Genomic DNA, 27725 nt, shown 5'->3' with positions numbered 1-27725 from the left:
CCTTGCATCAGTCATCCCCTTGCTAATTTTGGGGCTCCCCACAGGTGGGCCTTAATTGATCCGCACTGGTTGAAGCACTGCGCAGTAGTGAAATAGGGGAGTAGTGAGCATACAAGTGAGTTTTGCCTAGGCATGGGAGTTCTGGCACGACGGTGCAACCAGCATTGTTCCATGTATGTGTGCCTGGATGTAAGAATGGGGAAAGTAGACAATCAACCCAGGTCTGCAGAGCAAAGCAATTGACCCACAACACAACACCCCCCACCCCCAAAACAAAACAAATAACCTTGAGCCTCAATCTAGACCTTGAAGACAATTGCATAGGATGGGTCAAAGTCACAGAACACAATAGCCTGAAACATAGCAAGCATATTTCTCACTGCCGTAACTCAGTAGCTACGTTCCATTAGGGCCACCACAGGAGCAGTTGGGACACAAAGTCGGCGTCTCTTTTGTCGGCAGCACACCTTACCACAGCCTTCTTCCAAAGGCAGTTTCAGTCATTGGCATTGTCTTTCTTCTGGATCCCGGTGGGGGCAATGGGGTTTTTCTCTAGAATTGCTGGCTCTTCTTTGCAAAACCAGAAACTTGATGGTCCTCAAAGAACGCATGGCTCAATTACTGGCCGTTACCATAGTACTTTTCAAGACCCCCACTACCAACGATCTTGGCTCAAAAGGCAATGCTCATTTTATTTGTGCATAGTAATTTTATAGCAACACCTTTCTCTCCAATGTGATAAATGATTGCCAGATGGCATCTTCATTTATTCATTCTCTTTGCTATTGGTGACCTCTTGCGTTCCAAGCTTTGTCCCCTCGTGCACACACTATGACAGCGTGATCAATCATTAACATGTTTCATAAAGGGTGCACTGGGACAGTGCGCTTGATCACACAAAACAGAGCTTTTGGGGCAATATCACGGTGGAGGAGCAAGATGCTGTGAAGTATTTCCTAAGAAATTGATAGAATGCTATTTGGATGTCTTGGTTGTTTTCTTTGGCCTTGTGGCAGGTCTTACTCTGGGACAAAAAAGGGTTACACACCCCCATTGCTAGTGGCCAACAAGGTGTGATGCACCAGTGTTCAATTATCAACATATGGAGGAGGTATTATGTTTTGGTTACTGAGATGGGGTATTGCCAGATTTCAGAGATCTAGGAGCATATGAGTGATAAACGCTTTGTCCAGGAAAGATTCTCTGCATCAACAAATAAGAGTAAATTCAATTTGTAGATACCTATAGCACTCTTCCAAAACCACCAAATGCTGTCCAGAGAAAGTCCAGGATTATCCCGTTGCCAGGGAGCGTCACTCCTGTTGCGAGTAGCAATTGAAGGGGAAATGTTACAATCTCCTCCACTCAGCTTCCCAGTTTGGGAATGTATGCAGACTGGCCTTAGTTTTGACCGTTGTTATGTAGAAAGCCCATTGTTTACCCCTTGTGGTAGACTCCTGTACCTTTTTCTGACTTTACTAGGTTTGGACTTGGATTTCTCTCAGCCATGCTTAATCCAAACCCTGACTCTGTGTTTTATGTTCTCCGACTTGGGAGCCGTCATGACTAAAGGTAACACAGTCTCCCAGAGAAAATACCCTCTCTCTATTAGTCCTGTGGCTAAGCTGAATGTGGCAGTGGCATTTTCACCTGTGTAAAATTGTTCCACATGGTGAATTCCATTTTATCTGGCTGTGACCTTCTTGACAATCTGCCATTTATTAAAATGGAACTTGTCCTTGTTTGCATAAAAGATCAGAGTGGTGTGTCTCCCTCAACCCTGGCTATTGGAGTGTCCCCGCCAGGTCTGAGTATACACGATTAATTAGCTTATGAAAATATTGAATCCGAAAATTACAAAATTCGAAATTTTCGTAAAGGAGAAAAAAAAAAGAAATTAAAAAAATAAAGATAAAAACAAAAACAATAATCACACACATTGCAACCGCTCGCCATTTTCCCTCCATTCGCCACCCTGACCCTTTCCACTCCCATTCTCATCTCCGGCACCAAACTTACCTGTGCTCCAACTCCTATGCTCACCCTGCAAGGTGAGATCTGCCTCCGCATTGCGATGCAGAACTTCTGTGGCAGGGTCCTTTTCTCTTTTTTTTCTTAAAAACATCTTTATTAGTCCCCCGCTTTCCTTTATGGATGTGGGTGACACCACCCCCAAATTAGATTGTCGAGCAAGGGGAGCAGGGGACACCCCCAGAACCATCACTCCCCTTATTCAACATTTTTTATTTTCGTTTTTTTGTTCGTACGGAACTCAGAATTTTCTGCTGGTCGCTTCTTTTTTTTCTTTGCTGTTTTCTGCGGATTCCCCAGGTCTGGGGGCTGTAGTCAGCCTGAAATAGTTCTGACTGGCATATACAAATGTCTGGGTGTGCTTTGAGGGATGGCTGGATATTGGTTGACCAGCCCTCTGTTTGAATGTTGCTTGTTGTTACTGGGTGCTGTGTTCACTCACTTCTCCCAGTGGGTGATAATAGCAGACCCCCTTGCCCATTCACCTTGTCAGCTGGATCTCTGAACCTGCCCGGTGGAAGTCTAGCTTCTCGAGCAAAGACTGAAGCTCTGAACCAGCATCTTTTGATCGTCTGAATAATGCACAGAAAAGCTCTGCAACTACAGGATGACCAGAAGAAACCCCCTGGGACGCTCCTTTCACCCAACCTAGTGAGAACTAATGAATCACAGCTCCTGTTCAAAGGGCTACCCTTGTTGAATCTCCCAACTGTTGCTGCATCGTTGGACCCGGAAGTGAGTGCCGTTTTGCTCTCTGATATCAGGTTTGTGGTCTGGTTCAATTTCACACAGCTGGGAAGCTCCAGACGACTGTGCTGCCGCAACTTCAGCACCCACACCACTAAACTAGAGTTCCTGGTCCTCCTTCTGTGGAATGGCTCCTTTCTGGTGCTGCTCTCCCACGAAAATCACGCACAATTATACTTCCACAGGGTCCCCTTTTCACGTCCCAGGCCTCAAAAGCCCAATCCTGTGCCATAGGAAGAAGTGGAAACCCTGCATCAATGCCAACCAAGCATACTTGCCTTTCTTTTAAAAAAAAAATGTTTATTACATTTTATTCATTGCCTGTCACAATATTTGAAAACAATACAAACTCAAGGTTACAGAACAGTACCGGAGCATTTCACGACTATTATTTTGTGATGCATCTTAAGTTTACATCCGTCTTTGTGCTACAACAGTTTAACATGACTTTCCCTTACCCCTCCCCCGACCCCCCTGTGGGTCGAGCAGACTTCTTGGGGAATATAGCTCTATGTGTCTTTGATTGGTCACAGTTTAAAGATGAGGGAATTACTCATTGGAAGAATCTTTTTCCTCTTTCCTTTCGCTCACAACCCCTTAGGTCACTTCCTGTACATTTCAACCCAATGTATCAGACATCTTGACCTTCTGAGTCTCCTGATAAGTGTTTATTCACAAAGTCCATCCACAGAGCCTCACATTGTGAAGATCTCCCAGGGAGAGATGCTGTTATCTTCTCCATTATGCATATGTTTGATTCCACATTGATCCATTCCTTCTTACTCGGGACCGTCTTGGACTTCCATTTTGTTACCAGTATGGCACGTGCTGCTAGGAATAACTGGGGGGGCCAAACCTTTAATCCTACTCCATTCATCTTCACTCCTCTCAAGAGCAAATAATATAAGATGGGGGTCAGGAGTTCTTTGGATATCATCTATTTCTTTGATCCAACCCAAGACCTCGTCCCAAAACACTCTTATTCGGGAACAGCCCCACCACGTGTCAGTAATCAGCGATTTCCCCACTTTCACACCAGCATCTGGGATTGTTTGGAACATTTTAGAAAGACAGAGGGTCGTATTGCCATCTGTGTAATAGTTTGATAGCATGTAATTTGTATTGGCTTGATATGGACGTTTGCGATGCTGACTTGCACATCCTTCCCCACATATCTGAACTGATATGTTCACCTAGGTCTCTCTCCCATCTACATCTCAGTGGATCTGTGGTTCCATCTCCTGCTTCAACCAATTCATTGTGCATAGCTGATATCAGGCCGTTCATCTCTGTCTTAGAATCTAATAACTTTTCAAAGGGGGTGAGGTATCGCATCAACTTGTCCCTCCATGCTGGTCTCGTTAGAATGCCTTTTATTTGTATGTATTGAAAGGTGGACAATGTGCCTATCCCTAAGGCTTCAGTCAATTCCGGGAGTGTGATGAAAGAATCTTTTTGCTGGAGTTGCCCCACCCTCTCCAGGCCAGCCTCATATCATGTTTGAAATCTCTCTACGTTGGGGATAAGATCATTTATTCCCGGGGAGCATAAGTGACTCAGTGGGGATGGCCATGTGGAGATCTTTTGCATCCTCTGGCCTTTTTTCCAAATTCCCCATATGGTATCCAGGATTGGATGGTCTTTGATTCTATTATGAAGTTTTTTCCTTGGGGCCCGGAGCCACTCCAAAACCGTGGCGGGTGATAAGTAGCGATTGTCCATATGTATCCATTGGGGTTCTTTGTGGTTGCGGAAGTGGGGAATTAGGACACACAGTTGGGCTGCTTCATAGTATTTTCTGAGATCCGAGAGTCCAACCCTGCCTTTGTCTCTGGGAAGTGTTAGGGTGCAGTATGAGATCCTTGCCTTCTTTCCCTCCCAAAGGAATTTCGCCATGGCTTTCTTGGTCTCGAAGAAGAATTTATTGGGCATCTCTATGGGTAACATTTGAAAGGGGTACAGGAACCGGGGAGGCAGACCATTTTGATCGCGTTAAAGGTGCCCTAGCCAAGAGATCGTCAACTTGCTCCATTTACTAAGGGTAGCGTGGAATTGTTGGAGAAGAAGGGAGTAGTTGGCTTCATATAGGTCGGCCAGGTCTTTGGTGATCTGTATTCCCAAGTATTTCAATTTGGAATGTTCGATCCCGAGCCCTAGTGGGAAATACCTGGTTTCATTAGTCTCTGCCAGTCCCCGTAGTGGAAATAGGATGGATTTGGTTTTGTTCACCTTAAACCCGGAGAGTCGGCCATATTCCTCTAGAAGATAGAGAGCTCGAGGAATGGACGTCATAGGGTTGGTCATATGCAAGAGTATATCATCGGCATAGAGGGCGACCTCGTAGTCCAACGCTCCCAGTCGAATTCCCGCTACCTGGGGGTCAGCCCTCATTGTCTGTGCCAGAGGTTCGAGGGCAAAAAGGATTGCAGAGAGGGGGCATCCTCGTCGGGTGCCGCGTTCTAGTTCGAACCATCTACAATATTCACCGTTCATGAATATCGATGCTTTGGTGGCTCTGAACACCGCCTGTATTCCCCTTCTAAACCTTGGGCCGATCCCCAACCTTCTTAGGACTGCTCTCAGCAAATCCCACTCCACCCTGTCAAAGGCTTTCTCTGCGTCAATTGAAAGGAGGACAGGGTCATTGGACATGTTTCAGGATGCATGAATAAGGTGGAGGGTTTTACGCATTGTATCTGCCCCTTGTCTACCCAGTATGAATCCGACCTGGTTGGGGTGTATGATTTGTGGCATTAGTGCCTCTAGTCTGGCGGCAAGGACCCTCGTGTAAATTATCGCATCTATATTGAGTAAGGAAATAGGGCGGTACGATCCACATTTTATGGGGTCTCTGCCATCTTTCGGGATTACCGTAATCCGGGCACGGGTGAAGGAGTCTGGGGCTGTCCCCTTCTCAAGTATTTTGTTGAAGAGGTCTGTCAAGAATGGTGTCAGTTGTGCACTGAAGGATTTATAGAATCCAGCCATATAGCCATCTTTGCCCGGAGATTTGCAGTGTTAGCCTCTTTATAGCATCTTGTACTTCCTGCTCAGATACAGGGGATTCTAGCAGGTCAGAGTCAAGGTCTGATATCATGGGCATGTTAATAGAGGACCGGTACGTCTTGGTGTCAGGTCGATCAGGGTTTGTTCCTGTCATGATCACTGCTTCCAAGGAGCCAGGACCAGCCCAACGTCCTTGGAAGCAGGCCCCTAATCCTAAGCACCAGCCGGTCCCCACTGGGACCTTTTGGACCTTGTCCTGGCGCCGGTGGCACCAGGCTCATCAAAACCATTGGTCCCGGCACTGGAAGCGCCGGGCTCATAATAGGTGTGAAGATGCTTGGGTGGACTTACCTGCAGCAGACCATGCTGCTTACTTACCAGCCACTTAGAAGCCATCTGAGAACAGGAACTACTTTCTTACCTGGGTGGGGCAGCTCCACTCCCTGGATACAGCACTGGAACTCTTCTGGAAACTGGAACTCTTTTCTTACCTAGGCGGGGCCGTGGAAGAAGACGCCTCATCACTCCAAGGCTATTTAAACCACACCCGATAGATGAAGCGTGCTTCGCGTTATTCTGCATCTGCAGCAGAACGCTCACCGAGTCTGCTCCGGCCTTTCTTCTTCCGATCCTGGACCTGCAAGAATCCTACTTACCATTTCAGTATCCAGACATCATCAGCACCTGCAAAGAACAGAAACAACAGGTTAGCAAGGCGAACTTTACACGCAGTGCTTACTTACCTGATCCATCGGCTGCGGCCGTTTCTTCACGCCGCATCTCCACCTGCAAGAACAAAAGCATTGCCATACTTACCGGCACGCTGTGAATTCCGGATTTCTTCGTTCTGAATCGCCGCCTGTGAAGACAAAGTATCGTTAACAACTTACTGGCATTCCGCGGACTCCGGCCCTGCAACCCAACATCTGAAAGGCAAAAGAAAAGACATTAAGCAGGTATTTACTTACGTCCATCACGCTCGTCGCAATAAAACGCCTGCGAATTCTCCGGCGTCTCTTTAACACGAACTAAGCTGCAAGGAAAGAGACAGTTAGAGCGCTTGCCATACTTATGAACTTCCAGGCGCTTCACTTCATCTTTCATCTCAAGAGCCCTGCAATACATAAGGGAAAGGCATTATACAGAGTCTGCATATAAACGTGCCACGCATGTAAAGACTAAAAAGACAAAAGGTGTCCAGAAACTCACCGCTCGTGCAGATAACGACGGTAACCATCCTCTGAATTCAAGAGGCCTGTGTTTCACCAGTGAAGGAACTGGCAACGGCACCCTGCACCAGACGCAGATGGAGAGCCCAGCATTCACCTATATAAAGGTGAGCACGTTGACCTGGGGGGGAGGGGGGAAGAGAGAGAGAGAGAGAGAGAGAGAGAGAGAGAGAGAGAGAGAGAGAGAGAGAGAGAGAGAGAGAGAGAGAGAGAGAGAGAGAGAGAGAGAGAGAGAGAGAGAGAGAGAGAGAGAGAGAGAGATTCAACAACCCAGACCATTAACCCCCCCATATTCTTTCATCTGCAGAGCGTTACAGAACGTGAAGCCCACCACAAAACTCCTACCCAGGCGCAATGGAAACCTCAGACACTGATCAACTAGCCCGGTTGCTCGGGGAATTAAGAGCAGAAATACATGCAGCTCGTCAGGAAACAAACTCTCTAAGAAGAGAATTGATACTTTCCAAGGAGCGAACAGAGGACCTTGCTAGGCAGTTGTTACAAAACGCAGGCAGGACAGACACCTTTGCCTGTTCCAGGAGGAAGTTATCCTTCTGCATCATCTTTAAATCCAGTGCAAATCAATCTGCCCGGTAATGTTCCCTTGGCTCCGTCCGAACACTTTTCTGGTGATCCAAAGAAATTCGCAGTGTTCATCAATCAGTGCCGCCTACACTTCTTATGTCGACCAGCTGCATTCCCAACAGACCAGACCAAGGTGGCTTTCGTGCCTTCTTATCTCAGTGGCAGCGCTGCAGATTGGTCGATCCCTTTAGTCACCCAGGATGATCCGGTTTTACATGATATTCAGGCCTTCCAGTCCAGCATGGAGAAACTGTTCGCAAGACATGCACAAGGGCAGGCCTTGGACAATGAGCTTCTCTCATTACGACAGGGTAATCAAGACCTCTTGACTTATATAGCCTCCTTCAATAGACTCATAGTGGAAACACAATGGCCCGAGGACAAGAGAATAACGCTTTTCTACAGAGGCCTGCGTGGAGAGCTCAAAGATGTGTTAGCGCAAGTTGTGAATCCTCCACAAGAATGTTCTGACTATATTGACTTAGCTGTCCAATTGGACCATAGACTACAGAACAGGAAGGCAGATCGTTCCAGATTTGATACCCGAGTGTTTTATAAACCAGAGACCTCGAATAAGGGAGCTGACACTGTGGAACCCATGCAAATAGGGGGCATGAAAGGACCTTTAACCCAGAAAGAGCGGGAAAGAAGAAGGCAGCTGCAATTATGCCTCTATTGCGGAAACTCAGGACACTTTCTTCGGGACTGTCCAGTGAAACCAGCTAAGAAGACTGTAGGAGCCGCGGATACCTGTACCACAAATTCTGAGCAGGGAAACTACCTCGCCCGACAAGAGTAGAGGTCCTCTTGCCGAGCGTTAAGATCTGTCCCGTGACCTCGCATTTCGTGATACCCATGGTCCTCATTAGTCCTGAACGTCCGGATCGTTTGCATGCAATTGAAGCTTACATTGACAGCGGAGCAATCGGTAACTATGTGGACCGTGAAATGGTATCAAGGATGAATCTACCCCTTGTCCCTAAGGCAGTGAAAGACGTCATCACTACTGTTGATGGCACGGAGATAGCCTCCGGGCCAGTAACGCATGCCACCCAAGAAGTGACACTAGTGAGTCAAGATGGACACCGGGAGAGAATCGTGTTCGATGTAATCAAGGCCCCTCAGTTCCAGATCATTCTGGGAATCCCTTGGTTAGAGAAGCACAATCCTCAGATCGATTGGCGAGCAAAGACGGTTCAGTTTCCAGAGTGTTTTACCACTTGTTATCCTCGGCCTGATGTTTCACTGGCGGCAATCTCTTCTGAGGAGGTGCCCAAATTACCTCCCGAATACCAGGAATTCCAAGACGTCTTCCGGAAGGATCAAGCCAACACCCTGCCTCCTCAAAGGTCTTACGACTGTCAAATAGATCTGATACCTGGAACAACTCCTCCTTGCAGCAGGATTTATGCCCTCACCGAGCCAGAGAACCTTCACCTCAGACAATACCTAGACCAATACCTAGCTAACGGGTTTATGCGTCCTTCAAAATCTCCAGCTTCATCGGCTTTGTTCTTCGTTCCGAAAAAGGAAGGAGACCTTAGGACTTGCATAGATTACCGCGCCCTGAATCAGATCACCGTTAAAAACAGATACCAGTTACCTTTGATCCCCGAACTCCTGGATCAAGTCAAAGATGCATGTATATACACAAAGTTGGATCTCAGAGGAGCCTACCACTTGGTACGGATAAAAGAGGGCGATGAATGGAAAACAGCCTTCCGCACCAAGTACGGGCTATTCGAATATCAAGTGATGCCCTTTGGACTGTGTAATGCTCCTGCTGCTTTCCAGTATTTTATGAACGATGTCCTTAGAGAACTCATAGACGTGTGTGTTGTCTACATTGATGACATCCTCGTCTATTCATCATCTGAAGAGGAACATCAGAGACACGTTAAAAAGGTTCTCGAGAGATGGCGTCAACAATCTTTTTGCTAAGCTTGAGAAATGCGTTTTCAACGTAACGGAAGTCGAGTTCCTGGGATTCATATTGTCACCTAACGGAGTCCATATGGATTCAAAGAAAGTTGATGCAATCATCAAGTGGCCATCACTAACCTCTGTAAAAGGAGTTCAAAGCATGTTAGGGTTCGCTAACTTTTACCGCAGATTCATTCCTGAATTTTCTCGGATAGTCCAGCCCATCACCGCTCTGTTGAAGAAGAACAAACGTTTTGAGTGGTCTTCTGAAGCAGAACAAGCTTTTCAGGACTTAAAAGCTAAATTCATTTCTGCACCTGTTTTAAAACATCCTCGCCCAGAACTCCCCTACATCGTGGAAACGGATGCTTCTAGTGTCTTGCTATGGGGGCAGTTTTATCACAAAGAGATCCGGTCACACACCAACTACATCCTGTTGCCTTTCGGTCCCGCAAGTTTTCGCATCCCGAGATTAACTATTCAATTACAGACAAGGAACTTTTGGCCATCAGATCGGCCTTTAAAGCCTGGCGGCATTATCTTCTAGGAGCCAGACACACAGTCACCGTAATGACTGATCACCGCAATTTACAATATCTAAAGACAGCCAAAGCTCAGTCTTCCAGACAGCTTCGCTGAGCTCTGTTTCTAGCAGAATTTGACTTTATAATTACTTATCGACCAGGCAGTAAGAACGGAAAAGCAGATGCTCTCTCCCGGATGGGAGTAGATGAACATTTGACCAATCCAGAACCAATACCCATAATCCCAGAACAAAGAATTTTGGGTTTGGTCAGCGCTCAATCTTTTGAAGACATCAAGACCATGGTTAAATCACTCCTAACTCTGGGCGATTTGCAAGATTGGCAATTAAAGGGGAAAGAATTCTCAGTGGATCAAGACCTACCATATTTCCGGGGACGATTGCATTTACCCTGTGAGAAAATACAAAAACAAGTAATCTCCTGTTATCACGACTGTCTAATGGAGGGTCACCCTGGCATTACCAAAACCATGGAAAAGATTAGAAGACATTTCTGGTGGCCGTCATGGAAAAAGGATATTAGAGACTTTGTAATCTCCTGTGGTGTGTGTGCCCAGAATAAAAGTCAAAAGTAGAAACCAGCCGGCCTATTACAGCCACTAGACATCCCTCCCTGTCCATGGCATACCCTGTCCATGGATTTCATCACGGACTTACCTCCATGCTCGGGGTATACTACCATTTTAGTAGTCGTGGATCTATTCTCTAAGATGGCTCACTTCATTCCCCTGAAGGGTCTACCATCAGCCTCAGTATTGGCCCGAGAATTCTTAGAAAACATCGTTCGGCTGCACGGTTTTCCCTCGGTTTTAGTCTCCGATAGGGGAAGTCAATTCATCTCTCACTTCTGGCGCAGTTGCTGTCGTCTAGCCCAAATTGATCTAAGACTTTCAACTAGTCACCATCCCCAAACTGACGGACAAACCGAAAGGACAAATCAAACTCTAGAGCAATATCTACATTGCATGCTCCAACAAACTGAAAACCCCTGGAAGGATATTCTTTGGATCGCTGAATACACTTATAATAATTCGATTCATTTTGGAACAGGGAAGACTCCATTCTTCCTACTATACGGACACCATCCTAGAACCTCTAACCTGGATCCTCCCCAAGAATTCGAAGCACCTGCTGTGGATCACTTGCACTCGGAGATCACCCGTGCTTTTAAGGAAGCCTCGGCCCATCTGCAAAGAGCTAAAGCTCAATTCAAAAGAGGAGCAGATCGACACCGTAAAGAGGCTCCTCACTACGCTGTAGGAGATCAGGTCTGGCTATCCACCAAGCACCTGCCTCTAAAGGGACCCCGCACCTTCATCCCGAGATACCTTGGACCCTATCTCATATCTGCCATAATTAATCCGGTGGCTGTCAAATTGGAGTTACCTACGCATATGAAAATACACCCAGTATTCCATGTCTCCTTATTAAAACCAGTACAACCAGAAACCCGATTGACTGAATTCCCAGAACCGGTTTTAGTAGATGGAGAACTTGAATTCGAAGTTAAGAACATCCTAGACTCCAAGATCTCCAAATCTAAGTTATATTATCTGGTTGATTGGAAAGCTTACGGCCCCCAGGAAAGGTCTTGGGAACCTTCAGAATATGTCCACGCACCTCGTCTGGTCAAGAAATTCCATCTGAATCACCCCGACAAGCCAAAACCCCCGGAGAAGACACGCTTAGGAGGGGCCTTGAGGGGGGTGGGGGGGGGGGGTACTGTCATGATCACTGCTTCCAAGGAGCCAGGACCAGCCCAACGTCCTTGGAAGCAGGCCCCTAACTCTAATCCTAAGCACCAGCCGGTCCCCACTGGGACCTTTTGGACCTTGTCCTGGCGCCGGTGGCACCAGGCTCATCAAAACCATTGGTCCCGGCACTGGAAGCGCCGGGCTCATAATAGGTGTGAAGATGCTTGGGTGGACTTACCTGCAGCAGACCATGCTGCTTACTTACCAGCCACTTAGAAGCCATCTGAGAACAGGAACTACTTTCTTACCTGGGTGGGGCAGCTCCACTCCCTGGATACAGCACTGGAACTCTTCTGGAAACTGGAACTCTTTTCTTACCTAGGCGGGGCCGTGGAAGAAGACGCCTCATCACTCCAAGGCTATTTAAACCACACCCGATAGATGAAGCGTGCTTCGCGTTATTCTGCATCTGCAGCAGAATGCTCACCGAGTCTGCTCCGGCCTTTCTTCTTCCGATCCTGGACCTGCAAGAATCCTACTTACCATTTCAGTATCCAGACATCATCAGCACCTGCAAAGAACAGAAACAACAGGTTAGCAAGGCGAACTCTACACGCAGTGCTTACTTACCTGATCCATCGGCTGCGGCCGTTTCTTCATGCCGCATCTCCACCTGCAAGAACAAAAGCATTGCCATACTTACCGGCACGCTGTGAATTCCGGATTTCTTCGTTCTGCATCGCCGCCTGTGAAGACAAAGTATTGTTAACAACTTACTGGCATTCCGCGGACTCCAGCCCTGCAACCCAACATCTGAAAGGCAAAAGAAAAGACATTAAGCAGGTATTTACTTGCGTCCATCACGCTCGTCGCAATAAAATGCCTACGAATTCTCCGGCGTCTCTTTAACACGAACTAAGCTGCAAGGAAAGAGACAGTTAGAGCGCTTGCCATACTTACGAACTTCCAGGCGCTTCACTTCATCTTTCATCTCAAGAGCCCTGCAATACATAAGGGAAAGGCATTATACAGAGTCTGCATATAAATGTGCCACGCATGTAAAGACTATAAAGACAAAAGGTGTCCAGAAACTCACCGCTCATGCAGATAACGACGGTAACCATCCTCTGAATTCAAGAGGCCTGTGTTTCACCAGTGAAGGAACTGGCAACGGCACCCTGCACCAGACGCAGATGGAGAGCCCAGCATTCACCTATATAAAGGTGAGCACGTTGACATGGGGGGGCTCTACGAAAAAGCTGGGAAGAGAGAGAGAGAGAGAGGGACATTCAACAACCCAGACCATTAACCCCCATATTCTTTCACCTGCAGAAACCTCACTCTTCGAGTCCGACACACAGTGCGAAGAGGTTCGACCCCAGAAGCCAATCGAGTCCTGCACATCACTTTGAGTCACAGACAGCTTCCTGCCAAGACCCGCGCCTCCGTGGGAATCAGGTGAGCGTTACAGTTCCTGAGGTGTACAAGGTCTCATAGAAGGTGGCGAAGCATTCAGGGATGGTGGGGGCAGTATCAGCCGGGGAGAGATTATCCTCGATTATGTCATATACTTTCCGCTCAGCTCTCTGATCGCTAACTCTCACAGCTAAGTGCGTCAGCCTTATTTCCTTTCTCGTAAAATTTCTGTTTCAAGAGTCGAAGCTACCACACTGTTTGCTCGTATTCTAACAGTTTCAGTTCCTCTCTTTATTTTTTTTACTTCATTAATTTTGTTGGGATCGTTTACCTCTTCTCTCATACATTCTCCCTCCAGCTGACAGATTTCAGTTCTGAGTGTATGTTCAATAATCTTTCTCCCCCCTCTTCTTGCATGCTTTTATTAAAATACCTCTCCAAGTGGCTTTCCCTGCTTCCCAGACTACTTGCTTGGATACCACCCCCCTGCCCCCCCCCCGCCCCAGAGTATTATTTAGTTTGAGGTATTCGTTAATCTCCCTTTCCATTGCTGCCTTGAAGACAGGATCCTTCCACAAGCTTTTGTTACATCGCCATTTACCTCCCAACAATGGCAGATTCTCCCACTGTATATCTGATACCACCAGGTCATGGTCTGACCACGTAACAGATTATCTCTGCAAGTGTTGTGATGTTAGAAAGATCTTTGGATAGATATATATAATCGATTCGGGTGAAAGTGTTGTGAGGGTTATAGTAGAAGGTGTAGCCTTGTTCATTTGGGTGCATGATTCTCCACACATCTCTCAATCCATAAGTATCCATCATCCCCATAAATTCTGTGCCATCACCTCTAGTATGGTCTCTCATGTCGGGATTACCCGGTTTCCAGTCTTTCGTAGGGTATGCCCACTGATTAAAGTCTTCCCCTAGGATATGGCCAGAGGCCTCAAGCATCATTTTGGGGATCGCTTTGGTCAGAAACCTCGTCTGTCCAGTGTTGGGGGAGTAAAGTGTGGCAATCGTGACTTTCACTTTTGCAATGCTTCCTGTTACCATTATAGCCCGCCCTTCTACATGAGACCAAATCTTGGTTACTTCAAATTCTATGCCCTTTCTGATGAGGATCCCACACCTTTTCTCAGTGGTCCAGATCCCCAGAACTCCATCCCGACCCGCCTCCCTAGGATTTGCCGTTCTTCCCCCTTAGCATACTTTGTCTCTTGTAAGAAGAGCACATCCATCCTGGCCCTACGCAATTCTCTGGATAACAGCGATCTCTTAGTGGGCGAGTTAAGCCCTTTTACATTGAGCGTCCCAATACTTAGGGAGTTCCCATTTCTTTCTTCAATAGTTAGTGCCATTGGACATTTTCATGGGGAAATAGCTTATAGTCTGTGACCGGTGTTTAGTTTGCCCATCAAGATTCCCACTATATCGGGCGTTTTGTACCAATAATTCCGCTTCGACCACATCCCCTTGTCTGCTCTCCCTCCGCCCTCCCATCCTTTACCCAATTGGTGGCTTGGTCGATAGTACCGGTCTTGCATCAAACCACCTATGGGGGCCATTACTACACGCCCCTTGACCCAACATGTCTCAATCTCAATTGAGCCCCTTTGTGTCCCCCCCCCCCTAATTTCCTCGTCGTGGCCATACTGAAGTTCCAAAAGTGGCCACACATTCAAGTCACATTTTGAACATTGGAGTAAATCACGTCTTACCAAATTCAAGAGTGTTCAGTTGTCCCCCTCCGGGGAGGCATTGCTCCCATGGTACTTTTTCAAGCGTTTCATCCGCTTCCTCCTGGGGCCCTGAAAGCGCCAGCCCCGGTCTTCCTGCCTCGACTCATCGCAATTGCCTTCTTCTTCCCTGGGTCCTAATAGTTCAGCGATGCATGCTTTAATTTCTTTTTTTGGATCCGACTCATCTTGGTTCCTTCATATTCAAAGGAAAGGGAGAAGGGGTAGCCCCATCTGTATCGAACGCTCTTTTCCTTCAGCCATTTTGTGAGGGGGCCACACATGTGCCTGAGGGCCAATGTCAGCAAGGATAGGTCTTGGTATATTGATATTTGGGCACCGCCTAGTGTAATTGCATTGCTGCCTCTAGCTTTCTCGAGAACTCTGGCTTTGTCTTGGAAGCAATGGAATCGGGCAAGAACCGATCTTGGTCCACCCGGGGGACCTCCAGCTCTGTGGATTTGTTCTGTTTTTGGTTCATCTATTGCATTGTCCGCAACTAAGAGCTTGATGATGTCGTGAAGTGTTTTCCCGAGATCATTTTCAGTTTCTTCTTCTCGTTCCGGAATCCCGAAAAAGCACAGATTGTTTCGTCTTTCCCGGTTTTCCAAGTCGTCCATCTTGAGCTTGAAGTCCTCTTCTCACTGCTCCAGGTCAGTTATCCTCTGCTCAAGCTGTGCTTCGAGGGTGTCTACGGACACTTGGTTATTCTCTACTCCTTCGAGCCTTTGTTCCATGTTGTCTAGCCTTTGTGTGATCTTGTCTATTTTGCCACCTATGTTGGCGCCCATGTTCTTGATTTCACCTAACAAGTCTGCAATATCCCCCTTCGTGGCCGCGGAGTCATTCTGCGTGGTGTCCATCAATGCCATGGTAGAGTTGCAAGACCAAGTAGGTGTGGGGATGGAACAAGTTACTTACCTGTAACTGTTGTTCTCCAGCATGGGTCTGGCATGGATTCACATGCTCATGAATATTCCCCGTCGTCAGGCTGGGAATCCTCGGTAAAGAAAAAACCAGTATCAGTTTCGTTTCTGATCTGTCTTTCGTAGTAATAACCAATCACTGGTCTCTGCGTCATACTGACCACAGCCAATGACTGCCCTCTACCCAAGCACCGCCTCTGGCAGCCATCTTCAGATTTGGAAGCACGTGAAGTGGCAGTATGACCAAGTGAAGAGCCGCAGAGGGGTAGGCGGGAGGGTTCGCATGTGAATCCATGCCAGACCCATGCTGGAGAACAACAGTTACAGGTAAGTAACTTGTTCCTTCTCCAGCATGGGGTCTGGCATGGATTCACATGCTCATGAATAAAGAATACATAGCAGTACACACATGCACAACCACGGGAGGTGGCAAAGGCTCAACATTAAGCATCACATCAACTCAACATTAAGCATCTTACCTCCTCACCAGGCTCACCTCAGGCGAACAGGTTGCGCAGCACTGCTTGGCCGACCCTGGACTCCTCCCTGGAATCCCGGTCGACGCAGTAGAATTTCGTGAAGGTGTGCGTCGACCTCCACGTAGCAGCCCTGCATATGTCCAGCAGGGGCACACCAGATAGGAACGCCGTGGTAGCTGCGATCGCTCTGGTGGAATGGGCTCTCGGACGGCCAGGCAGCGGTCGGTTTGCCAACCGGTGACAGCACATGATACAGCCGGAGAGCCATCTGGAGATGGAAGCCTTCGAGAGAGCCTTCCCCTGATTGACAGGTCCAAAGTTCACAAAGAGTTGTGACGTCTTCCGAAAACCCTTCGTGCGGTCCACGTAGAACTTCAGCACTCTAGCTACATCCAGAAAGTGCAAAGTCCTCTCAGCCGGCGATGAAGGCGACGGGAAGAACACAGGTAACACCAAGGGTTCGTTGAGATGGAAGTCCGACGGTACCTTGGGCATGAAGGAGGGGTGCGTCCTGAGCACTACCCTCGTGTCGTGGAAAGTCAAGTACGGGGCCTTGCAGGAAAGGGCCTGGATCTCTCCCACTCGTCGTGCGGAGGTGATGGCCACAAGAAAAGCTGTTTTCCACGATAGAAACTTCAACGGGGCCGAGTGCAGAGGCTCGAACGGAGGTCCCATGAGCTTGGTCAGCACCACGTTGAGCTCCCACGCCGGGGCCGGAGCCTTCACCGGCGGGAACGATCTGAACAGTCCCTTCATGAACTCTTTCACCAGACGATGAGACCACAAGGACGTCCGCCCCGTGGTTCTGGTGTATCGGGAGATCGCAGCAAGATGAATCTTGATGGACGCGTGTGCCAGACCAGCTTTGGCCAGCGTCAGCAGGTACGGCAGTACTTGGGGAGCCGTAATCCGTAGAGGGTTAATCTTCTGTGCGTGGCACCAGACAGAGAACCTCTTCCATTTGTGTCCGTAGCATTTAAGAGTCGAGGACGCCCTGGCCTTTGCAAGAACCTCTCTGCAATCGGCCGGTATGTCGTATCCTCCAAACTCTAGCGCTGCAGGAGCCAGGCCTGCAAGTTCAGCGACTTCGGGTCGTGGTGGAGGATGGCGCCTCCTTCCCTGGAGAGTAGATCCGCGTCCGCCGGCAGCTTGATCGGCGGGGACGCTGACAAGTCCAGAAGGTCCGGGAACCATATCTGCCTCGGCCACGCAGGTGCGACGAGGATCATCCTGCACCGTGACCTCTTGAGCTGGTTGATGAGCCGGATTAGCAGAGGCAAGGGAGGGAACGCGTAGAGGAACAGGCCCTCCCAGGGGAACGAGAAAGCATCGCCCATGCTCCTCGTCTGGGGAAACCTGCTGGCGAACCTCCGGCACTTGGTGTTCGTCGCCGTCGCGAACAGGTCGATCTGGGGTGTGCCCCACCGTCGGAAGAGGCAATCCACCAGATCCTGCCGTAGTTCCCACTCGTGGCACTAGCGCAGCTCCCTGCTGAGTGAGTCGGCGATGGTGTTTTTTATCCCTGCCAGATGAAACGGCACCAGAAAAATCCCTTGGGCGACGGCCCAATGCCACAGGTCCTGCGCCTCCTTGGACAGCGCTGGGGACCTGGTTCCGCCCTGTTTCCTGATGTAAAACATGGTGGTGGTGTTGTCGGTGAAGATCCTCACCACCTTGCCCTTGAGGGACGGAAGGAAGGACCTGAGGGCCCAAAACACTGCACGGAGCTCCAGGACGTTGATATGCAGGGACTTCTCCGTCGGGAGCCAGAGTCCCCTTGCGTGCAGATTTTCGGTGTGCGCTCCCCACCCTTCCAGGGAGGCATCCGTGGTCACAGTCTCCTGGTGGGCTGGGGTCTGGACGTCCATGCCCGCCGTCAGATGCGCGCGGGTGCCCCACCACCGTATCGCTCGTCGGAAACTCTCGTTGAGCTTGATCCTTTCCTCGAAGCTGCCCGTCGTCTGGATCCAGCGCGCATCCAGGAATTCTTGCAACGGGCGCATCCGGAGCCTGCACATGGGAATGAGGTAGATGCAGGAAGACATCATCCCGAGGAGGGACTTGATGGACCTCACTTTGGCCGCGTCGGCCACCAACATCCGTTGCACCTTGCCCAAGATGGTCCTGGTCCTCTCCTCCGACGGGGAGGCCAGAAGGGACACTGTGTCGAGCCTCGCTCCCAGAAACAGTGCGACTTGCGCGGGCACCAGGTGGGATTTGGCGTAGTTCACGGAGAATCCCAGGTCCGTGAGGAGTTGGACGGTCCTTGCCGTGTGGACCACGGCAAACTCCCTCGTCTTGGCGCGGATGAGCCAGTCGTCCAGGTAGGGGTAGACGTGAATCCCCTCGCGGCGCAGCTGCGCCGCCACCGGTGCGAGGCACTTGGTGAATACCCTGGGTGCCGACCGTAGTCCGAAGGGAAGGGCTTTGAACTGGTAATGACGCCCTTGGACCACGAATCTGAGGAATTTTCGGTGCCCCTTTAGGATGGGAATGTGGAAGTAGGCATCCTCCAAATCCAACGACGATAGGAAGTCTCCTTCCTCCAGCTGACCCAGGACGTGCTGGAGGGTGACCATCCGGAACTTCTGCGCCTTGATGAACTTGTTCAGACGTCGCAGGTCTAGGATGGGGCGCCATCCTCCCGTCTTCTTCTTCACGAGGAAGTATCTCGAGTAGACTCCGGAGCCCCGAAGCCTCTTTGGGACGAGTTCGATGGCGCCCTTTCTGAGCATCGCCTTTACCTCCAGGAGAAGTTGAGGGACGTGAAGTTCTTTCCTGGCCACGGGGGGGACGCGCGGGCACCTTCTTTGAAACTCGAGCGCGTGGCCCCGGGCCAGGGCGTCCAGCACCCAACGGTCGGTGGAGATGGACTCCCACACGCTGACGAAGCCCGCCAGCCGGCCTCCCACCGGGGTGCTTCGGTGGGGGCCCGACCCCACAGCCGGTTCAATCCTGCTTGGACGCGGCCTTGCCGCCTTGACCTCCTTGGCGACGACGGCGGGGTCCGCTAGACTTGCCTCGTCCTCTGTAGGCCTCTTGCGACGACGAGCGGGCCGCTTGACGGTAGGAAGCGAAACCGCCGCCGGAACCTTTGGAGGCGCCCTTGCCTCCGCCGCTCCGAAAGGGCGTCCGTCGTTGCAGGACTCCAAGGGCCCGGGCCGTCTCAGTATCCGCCTTGATGGCCTGAAGGGAATCGTCCACTGTCTTCCCAAACAGGTTGTTCCCGTCGAAGGGCATGTCCAGGACTCTGGTCTGGACGTCCTGCCGGAAGTCCGTAGCTTTGAGCCATCCACGACGTCGAAGGCAAACGCCGTTGCCCAGCTGGCGGAACCCAGTGTCGGCGATGTCCGTCGCCACGGTGATGGCGTGGTCCGAGGCCACCTCACCTTCCTGCAGGATCTCAAGGGCCTCCTCCCTCTTGTCGTCCGGCAGAAAATCCAGCAGGGGAGCTATCTTGTACCAGAGCTCCCTGTCGTAGCGGGCCACGATAGCCAAGGCGTTGGCCGCTTTAATCGTCGTCGCTGCCGACGAGATGACTCTACGTCCCATAGCATCCAATTTCTTTCCCTCGCCGTCCGGCGGGGAAGTCGATGTGGAGGCCGCACCCCCCCCCCCCGCTTTCTTCCTGGCTGCCGCGGAGACGACGGAGTCCGGGGTAGGCTGCGCCCGGAGGCATAGGGGGGCCGTGTCCGGGACCCGGTACTTTTTCTCGTACCGGTCTCTTCTAGCTGGCGTCGTGGAAGGGTTCTTGAGGAGGGAAAGGCCCTCATCCCAAATGTCGTCCAACAGAGGCACTGCGAGGACCGTCTTCCTCTTGGCCTCGCGCCGCTGATAAAGGAAGCCTTCCTTTTTCTTTTCCTCAGGGCAGAGTTGGAAAAGCTCGGAAGCCCTGGAGATCATGGAGTGGAAAGATCCGATCTCGTCGGGCGGAGAAGCCCTGGTGGGAGGCGACGACGGAAAATCCTCGTCGTATGCCTCGTCGTCCGTACCCGTCGCTGCCGTGTCAGTCCCCGTATCATCCCCTCGGGTGGACGGGGAGGAGGGCTGGAAGGGGCGCGACGGTTGAAAAGGAGGTGGTGGATGGATCCTTCTTTTCTTGGTAGGGGGAACACCAGAAGGTCCCGGTTCTGGATCCCCCGACGGGAGAGGTTCCTCCGTCGGTAACGGTAGCCTCGTCCTTATCTCGGAGCATAAGGACTGTATGGCCAACAAAATGGCCGCCGAGTTGTCTTGCGGCGCTGGCAGAGGGGAATCCGACGGGCGAGCAGGGGCCCCGTCGGTATCCTCGACGATGTCGTCGTCACCTGCGTCGGGGTCCATTCCGACGGGCTGGCCTTCTTCCACGCCTAGGCCGTGGCTTAAGACCTCGATCAGCTCCTCTTCTGAGGTTGAGGCCGAATCTACGACGACGCCCTGCCCCCCCTTCTTCTTCCCCACGGAGGGTTTCACGGGGGTCCTATCGATGGGCACAAAGGAAGACTCCCTCCGAGGAGGCAGGGAGATTCTGGGCCCTGAGGTCGCCACCACTGGTGCAGCCACCACAGGCTGAGCCAGGGCCGCCGCGACCGTTTCGATAGAGGGCTTGGTCGGATGGATCAAGGCCTTCACCACCTTAGGTGCGCTCACCGCCTTATCCTTGAGGGAGGGGGCACTGCCACGCTCCTCCTCTGCCTTAGAGCTCGACCGGGGCCTCTCCAGGAGCTTCGCCGGGTGCTCGGCCTTCCTCTTACCCGACCCAGAGCGTTGGCTCGTGGTTGATGGTGCCGGGGAGGGTGCGCCCTGCCTGGCGTCCGTAGAGCCCGACCGTTCGGCGCTCCCGGTTCCAGCGGACTCGCGGTGCTTGGCCTTATGTTGGGCCCCCGTCGCCGGGGCGCCCTCAAAGTTCTTAGAAGACCGCTCGGATTTCTTCTTCTTCTCGCCAGACGGGCTCTTACCCTCCAGCCAGTTGGCGAGACGTTGATGGCGGTCCTTCATGGTCCGCTCCGACATGTTGCCGCAAAACGCACAGTCCTTCTCCACGTGCGTCTTGTCCTCATGAAGGCAGTAAAGGCAGAAAGAGTGTTCGTCCTCCTTGAAGACGTTCTGCAGCTGGCATCCAGGGCAGACCCTGAACAGCTTTCCGGGCGTCGAGCTTCCCTTCTCCTGGGCCATCTCCGAGACCGGGCCTGAGAAGCTTCTGGAGTCCTCCGAAGTGTAGCTCGACGAAATCTTCACCCTTGAGGGGCACAGATGAATCCGACACGGGTCCCCGTTGATCGGATGTAGGATCGGTGGAGCTTGAGGCTCTTTTGACCGAAAGAATCGAAGTTTTTTGTGAAAAAGCGCGAAAAATAGCACTAACGCTCGAGAGCAATAGCACGAGGATCCCAACACATGAACGTGCGGTAAAAATCTGAAGATGGCTGCCAGAGGCGGTGCTTGGGTAGAGGGCAGTCATTGGCTGTGGTCAGTATGACGCAGAGACCAGTGATTGGTTATTACTACGAAAGACAGATCAGAAACGAAACTGATACTGGTTTTTTCTTTACCGAGGATTCCCAGCCTGACGACGGGGAATATTCATGAGCATGTGAATCCATGCCAGACCCCATGCTGGAGAAGTAGGCAAATTAGGCTAGTTTCTGTCTCACACTCATGTAACCCCAGGGGATCACGTTGGCGGTGCTCTATGTCCCCAGAGAGCAAATTGGTCCAAACGCTTGGTGGGGACTTTGGGTGGATGACGCAAGGTCTTCCTGAGCACTAGGAAGTGGAACGTGCATCTTTGCTCACTTCAGGGGCTTGTTGGTGTTGCTGTGTATGGGGGTTCTGTCTTGTGTGGGAGTGCGCTGCTAGAGGGGCGGTGCAATAGTATTTCCCCGGAGTGAGACTTAATGTTCAGTTTTCTTGCACTGCTCTTCTCTTTGTCGTGTATTAGGTTGATTCTCTTAGCGCCTATACCAAGGAGATGTCAGACCGTGTAGTTGCGTTGCTTCCGACCCGTAGGAGGGTGTCTTCAGAATGATTCCAGAATTGAGCTGAGGTGGTGGGCCAGTTGCCAGGCTCACTCCAATTGTATTTGCATCAGCTCTTTTGATCGACTGCGGCTGCTGTCCCCCTAGGGGAAGGAGGTGGGTAGTGGTGCTCTCGTCCCTGAGGTGTATCCCCTCTTTGTTTTGTCCATAGGGTCAGAGTGGGTGGGGGGTCACTATGCACTGCCTGCGCTCCTCTTGCTGTAATGGGGTATCCAGCGCATCTGCAGATCTGCTGTAGTTGGGTTTGGCCAAGGTCTGATGAAGTCCTTGGGTATAGTTATGGTAGGGCTCACTGGTTTGCTCTCTGTTGGTTTCCTTTCTCCTTATGCTGTTGGGATGAGAGCAGCAATTATGTACTGCAATGTCTTAGCCGCTGAGAATGCCCTGTGGTGCCAGTGCTCTTTGCAGTTGAGCTGTGTGTGTTTCAGTTGCCCCCTGTTCCACTCCCCATCCGCCCAGGGCGCACCTCGTGGGTAAGCAGGGTCTATAGTGGCAAGTGCGACTGCAGCGGTTCCGGGATCTTCTCCGGCCGCACAGCGCTCCAGTGGGTGATGCAAGAGCGCTCGGGCTCTCTGTGCTTGTGTTCTATGGGGCCCGGATGGGCCGCAAGAGAATGGATGCAAGGGGGGGACCAATGTGTCTTCCGCTGCCCGATGGTTCAGCAGCCCCTGGATCAGCGAGGCCCAGCCCACGTTTCAGAGGGGGGCCTCCGGACCACGAATGTCGCACCAGAAGGCAAAAGGCACCCGAGGGCAAAGACAGTGTCACACGAGCCTGTGCCACAGGCCCTCCTCGGGCAGGGGGCCTCGGCGGCTACTCCCGCTCAAGCCTGGCCCGCGCAACGTAACGCACCCCCCAGGGGGTTCAAGCAAAGCGGAGTGCGGCCGATCCAGCAGCAGTCCCCCAAAAGTAGTCCCGCAAGGAGCAGGTCCCGAGTCGCAGTGGTTTTAGCGCCACTCTGTCTGAGACACCCACCTCCTAAGCCTGTTTGGCAACCGCGGTCTCCGCTGTAATTCCCTTGTTGTCCGGGACAATGACGATGTATTATTCCCAGGGGGCTTGATCACGGCGCCGTGACGTCGTTCCTCTTCACCGGGGTGTCCCTCATCACACATGTACCTGAATGATTTCACTTTCAGTTTGCCAGGTCCGGAGGGCCATAGATTCCATCGTTGTTTCTTGAGGGTTTCCTACTCAATTTTTCTTCGGGATTTCTCCCACATGGAGGGGGACAAAAGTATTCCCACAGTAGGCACTCACTTTTCTTCCATGGGGAGGTCCGAGAAGTGGGGGGCTGAATCCACCTTTCGGGGCAGCAGCAACAGAGCTCATGCAAAGAGCATGGTTGCCTATGCGCCCCCTGGTGGCCAGTCCAGACTTGCCTTTCTGACACTCAGCCTGAACCTGCACTAATCACTGGACCGAGAATAACTCTTCCCAAGTCTCTTGGGGTCCCTCCTGCACCAGGGACACCCTGATGGATCCCTCTTTGGTCGCAGAACAATGCACACAGCAACCACATCTGGAAACCACCGATTGCCTGCTGCTAAACTGCTTCTCTGGCCCTAGGGTAGTGCTCTCCTGAATCTCCAGCACAGCTAGTGAGACTTTTCTTTGTGCATTCGTTCAACCCTGGGCTTGCCTCCCAACAGACCTCCAGGAAATGTTCCTTGGGGCACATTCACACAAAGAAAAATCTTTCCCGCCAAAGACTGCCCCTGGACGCACTACTGGTCTCCCTTTGTTTCATTTTGAACTTGCTGTCTACGGAGAAAAGCATTCACATACTGGTGACTGCCTTTTTCTTTTCAGATGGGATTCTCTATTGCTTCCAAAGAGCTCTTACTTAAAACTATGTCTTAAAAAGGTTACATTGTGGCATCTTCTCTTTTACAAAGTTACTTACCTATCAGTGTACTGCTTTTGTGCTATGCCTTTGTTTATACAAAGATTCTATTTTAAAGAAAATTAAGTGTGAATATTCTCTTATTTAGCAATAACGAAGGGTTTAAACTGTACCTGTGAACTAACCCACTGCATATCCTGAGAATTAGGTCTGGGCTGCTCTGTCATGACTACCATTCGGAGGCTGGTGAGCTTAAACGAAACGTTAGGAATGCCTTAGGCAGGACAATATACCAGAAGACCCGGGCCAGGTGGCCATAAGGAAAATCTCCCTTATAATCATGCCTTAAGGACCTGTGTGCAAGTTGTATTACTTTGTATATCAGGGAACTGGGCATGACAACCCTCGTACTGCAAAGAAGCAGACCTTCAGGGGAAACGGACAACAGTGCCTTGAACTTCCCTAGCTCCTGGGGGGCAGTCCTACTTCTGTTTGGTACCCTTACGTTGTTGGACATTGTCCCCAATTGCAAGATCCCGACAACGGTCCCACCGAGTGGCCTCCACCATCTCTTGTAGTAACAGACAGGACAATGGCTTCTTGGTTGATAAGTGAGGTGTCATCTGTGAGGGAACTTTTAATCATTTTCACATGAATCGCTGCCCTTAGTTGTCAGGACAGTGCCCACAGGGTTGCCAAGACACCAAACGAAACTGAAGGTGAGCATCATATTCTTTTAATTGGAGGAGCCATCTCTCAATCCCTATTGGATACCATGGTGCTGTGCCCTACATGACTTGAACTGGTTTGTGATCAGTGACTGCCTATACAGGATGTCCAAACATACACAAATGGAAATGGATGAACCCCATCATCACCTCTAGAAGCCCTCATTCCATTTGAGAGTATTGCTGCTCAGTCTGACCGGGCACAGTTTGTGTAACCTATGGTCAGTACTATAAAACCAATCTGAGCCACTTTCAGTAACGTTGCCTCCAGAAATGGTGCTTGCATCCGTCACCAAGAGATTTGACGGACGTTGGTACATTCTTTCTTGTGGATCAAGCCATACCCAAGGGGTATCCATACTGCAAGATTTGCCATGTTCGAAAAAATAACTAGCACAATAGTTCATTGTGCCCAAGAAACTGCATATTGCAGATTGGTACATCAGGAGACCCCACTTTCATATCTGACACTGATGAGCCTTTTTCTGAGAATATATACTGAAGGAAATTCAGCCTAGACTGTACTGAACAAAAGAAATTGGAGTTTCAACAAAGTCATGTTCTCCAGGCTTTTTTAATAATTTGAGAGATCGAGGTCTCAGTGAGAGATGAGGATATCAAGGAGGAGAAGGCCCCCGCCTCAAGACTGGCTAGCACTCTCAATGGTATGTTTAAACACACAGTAGGCTGAAATATCAAAACTCAGTTTCTTATAAAGGCATAATCTCTCGTGTGATAAAAAGGTTGCAATGTACTTGGTGATAGACTGTACTCGAGTCCTCCAGCTTCAAAAACAATTTGGCGGTGTGCCGGTTTGCTACAATAGCAATGATTTCCGTTGTTGGATGTCATTTTCCCTTAATCACCTTGTAGGGGAGTTGCATGTCCATAAATTACAAACTAAATGGACTGTTTAGGCTTGGAGGCTACCATGATGGAGGAGTCATTGGGGAATGCCATGGAGTAGGTCCTCTCACTCATTCGCCAATTCCTTCTCAACTTCGTTTCTTAAATGAAAAGAGATGCACCTCAATGGGATGGCATACCTGTTAATTCTTTAAACACCATACTCCTTTAAAACGAGTCTCTTGCTGCAAGAGAATGCCAATATCCTCCTGGTACATGCTAACTGCGAAGTGGCTCAACTGAATGGCTGCAAAATTCTTACAACCAACTATGGTCTCTTTTCCTACCGAGGTGGCCAGCATGGCCTTCTTATGGCTGATCCTCTTAGAGAGAGTTTGCACCACTGTTAGCATTGGCCATCCTCCAAATGCATAGATAAAAACAAGGCTTTGTGACAAATTCAGTGAATTCGTCCCCCACCACCAAAGGCGAGCCAGCACCCTGGGTCTGGGGAGGTGAGCCTGCTAAGTTTAGCACCCCTAGGGGAACTGGCAAGCGGGAGACCACTTGGGGGGTGACCCCACCCACCAACCCCCTTTCGAGGAGAGGAAGTCCCTCAGAAGGGAGATGATTCCTGTAGTACTTTTCTTGGCCACGTGGGAATTGAATTATATAATGACTTGAAGATACCTGCAAGGATGGCTGGTGTGGTTTTAGACCATCTGTGTGTTGAGTCAGCTGTGACTGAGAAAGCCGTGCAAGTCCCACCCTCTAGCAGGGGGATAAAGTGCCTATCAAGGAGGAGAAAGAGAGAAAGACATCAGCGGTGAGGAACAGACGCAGAATAATTCCCTTGGATAGAGGGGTAGGAGGAAGAGAGCTCATGCCGAGTATGGCAGGCCAAAGTGAAGCCAGGCCCGTAGAATGCAGACAACCCCACCGGACAAGAAGCTGGGAAGGCTCAGACAGGAACAGTGTGGGACTCTAGCCAAGAGACCCCAGGCAAACCGACGAACTGGTATCACCGAATCCTGAGGAGCCCAAGAGGGAGAAGCAAAAGCTCCACCACGACAGAGTTGCAATGCACTGTGTCTACTTAACACCTCCCATCCTTCTCCCATAAATGTCACATTCCCAACATTCTAGTTTCTTTTGTGCCACACCCTATTTCTTCTTTGCCCCTCTTCCCCAGAGTAGCAATTTCCCTCTGTGTGACAGCCCTTCTCTCGCCAATAGAAGTGATTCCCTTTAACGATTCTCTCTGCCTTTTTACGGTTACAGGAATGTTTCTAATGCGCAGAGATTTGCCTCACTGTGGAGCCTTTCTTTATGTCGCAGAATTTGGGGTGTGGTGACCATCGATGTATGCCGAAGTTGTTCTTCAATTGGTAGTTTAACCTCGCCAGGTTTCTTTGCGGACTTGCGCCTGTCCGTGTCGGTTTCCAGTCACTTAGTCTTTATTTCAGCATTTGTCTGTGGCTTGCATTTCTGACAGCGATGGTGTAGTATAATAAAGCTTTATGTAAATGCCTGTAGCGATCTAATTTGTTGTATTGTCCTAGCAGTGTATGTGTGCTGTAGAGTTTCTCCAAGACCTGTTATGATGTTCCTATTTTTGTTATTGATTATGATGATGAATGGTGCCCCTGCCGTCATATAAACCTCTAGCAATCTTTGTGGTCCTTTTTTGGCATGTAGTGGCGAGCATTCGGGCGACTGCTTTTTAATTTGGCACCAGAACTTAAAAGTACTGTTTTTTGGACATTGAGAACATTAGGGGATTTTTCCAAGTTTGAGTTTGCACCCTTGCTTTGGTCATTTCCACACATCGATAGTTTTCGGTTGAAAACTTGGATATCTGTTTTAAAAACCAATTCCATTCTATTTAGTATTGGGTCATATAATTCCCTCCCACAGAGTAGAATTGGAAAATATCAGGGGTAGAAATTGGACTTCATGGGACAGA

The 27725-nt window shown here is 50.2% G+C and overlaps 1 protein-coding gene across 1 annotated transcript in view; it reads right to left on the bottom strand.

Moving 5' to 3' along the window:
* PRIM1 (DNA primase subunit 1) overlaps positions 1–27725 on the bottom strand; it is a 349710-nt gene that overhangs the window by 180935 nt on the left and 141050 nt on the right. The gene's annotated exons all lie outside the window — the stretch shown is intronic.

Source organism: Ambystoma mexicanum, chromosome 3q (genome assembly GCF_040938575.1).
Source record: "Ambystoma mexicanum isolate Mex_15411 chromosome 3q, UKY_AmexF1_1, whole genome shotgun sequence".
Classification (NCBI taxonomy): Eukaryota; Metazoa; Chordata; class Amphibia; order Caudata; family Ambystomatidae; genus Ambystoma; species Ambystoma mexicanum.
Note: the sequence above shows the minus strand (reverse complement) of the source record. Positions and strands in the feature narration are given on the sequence as shown.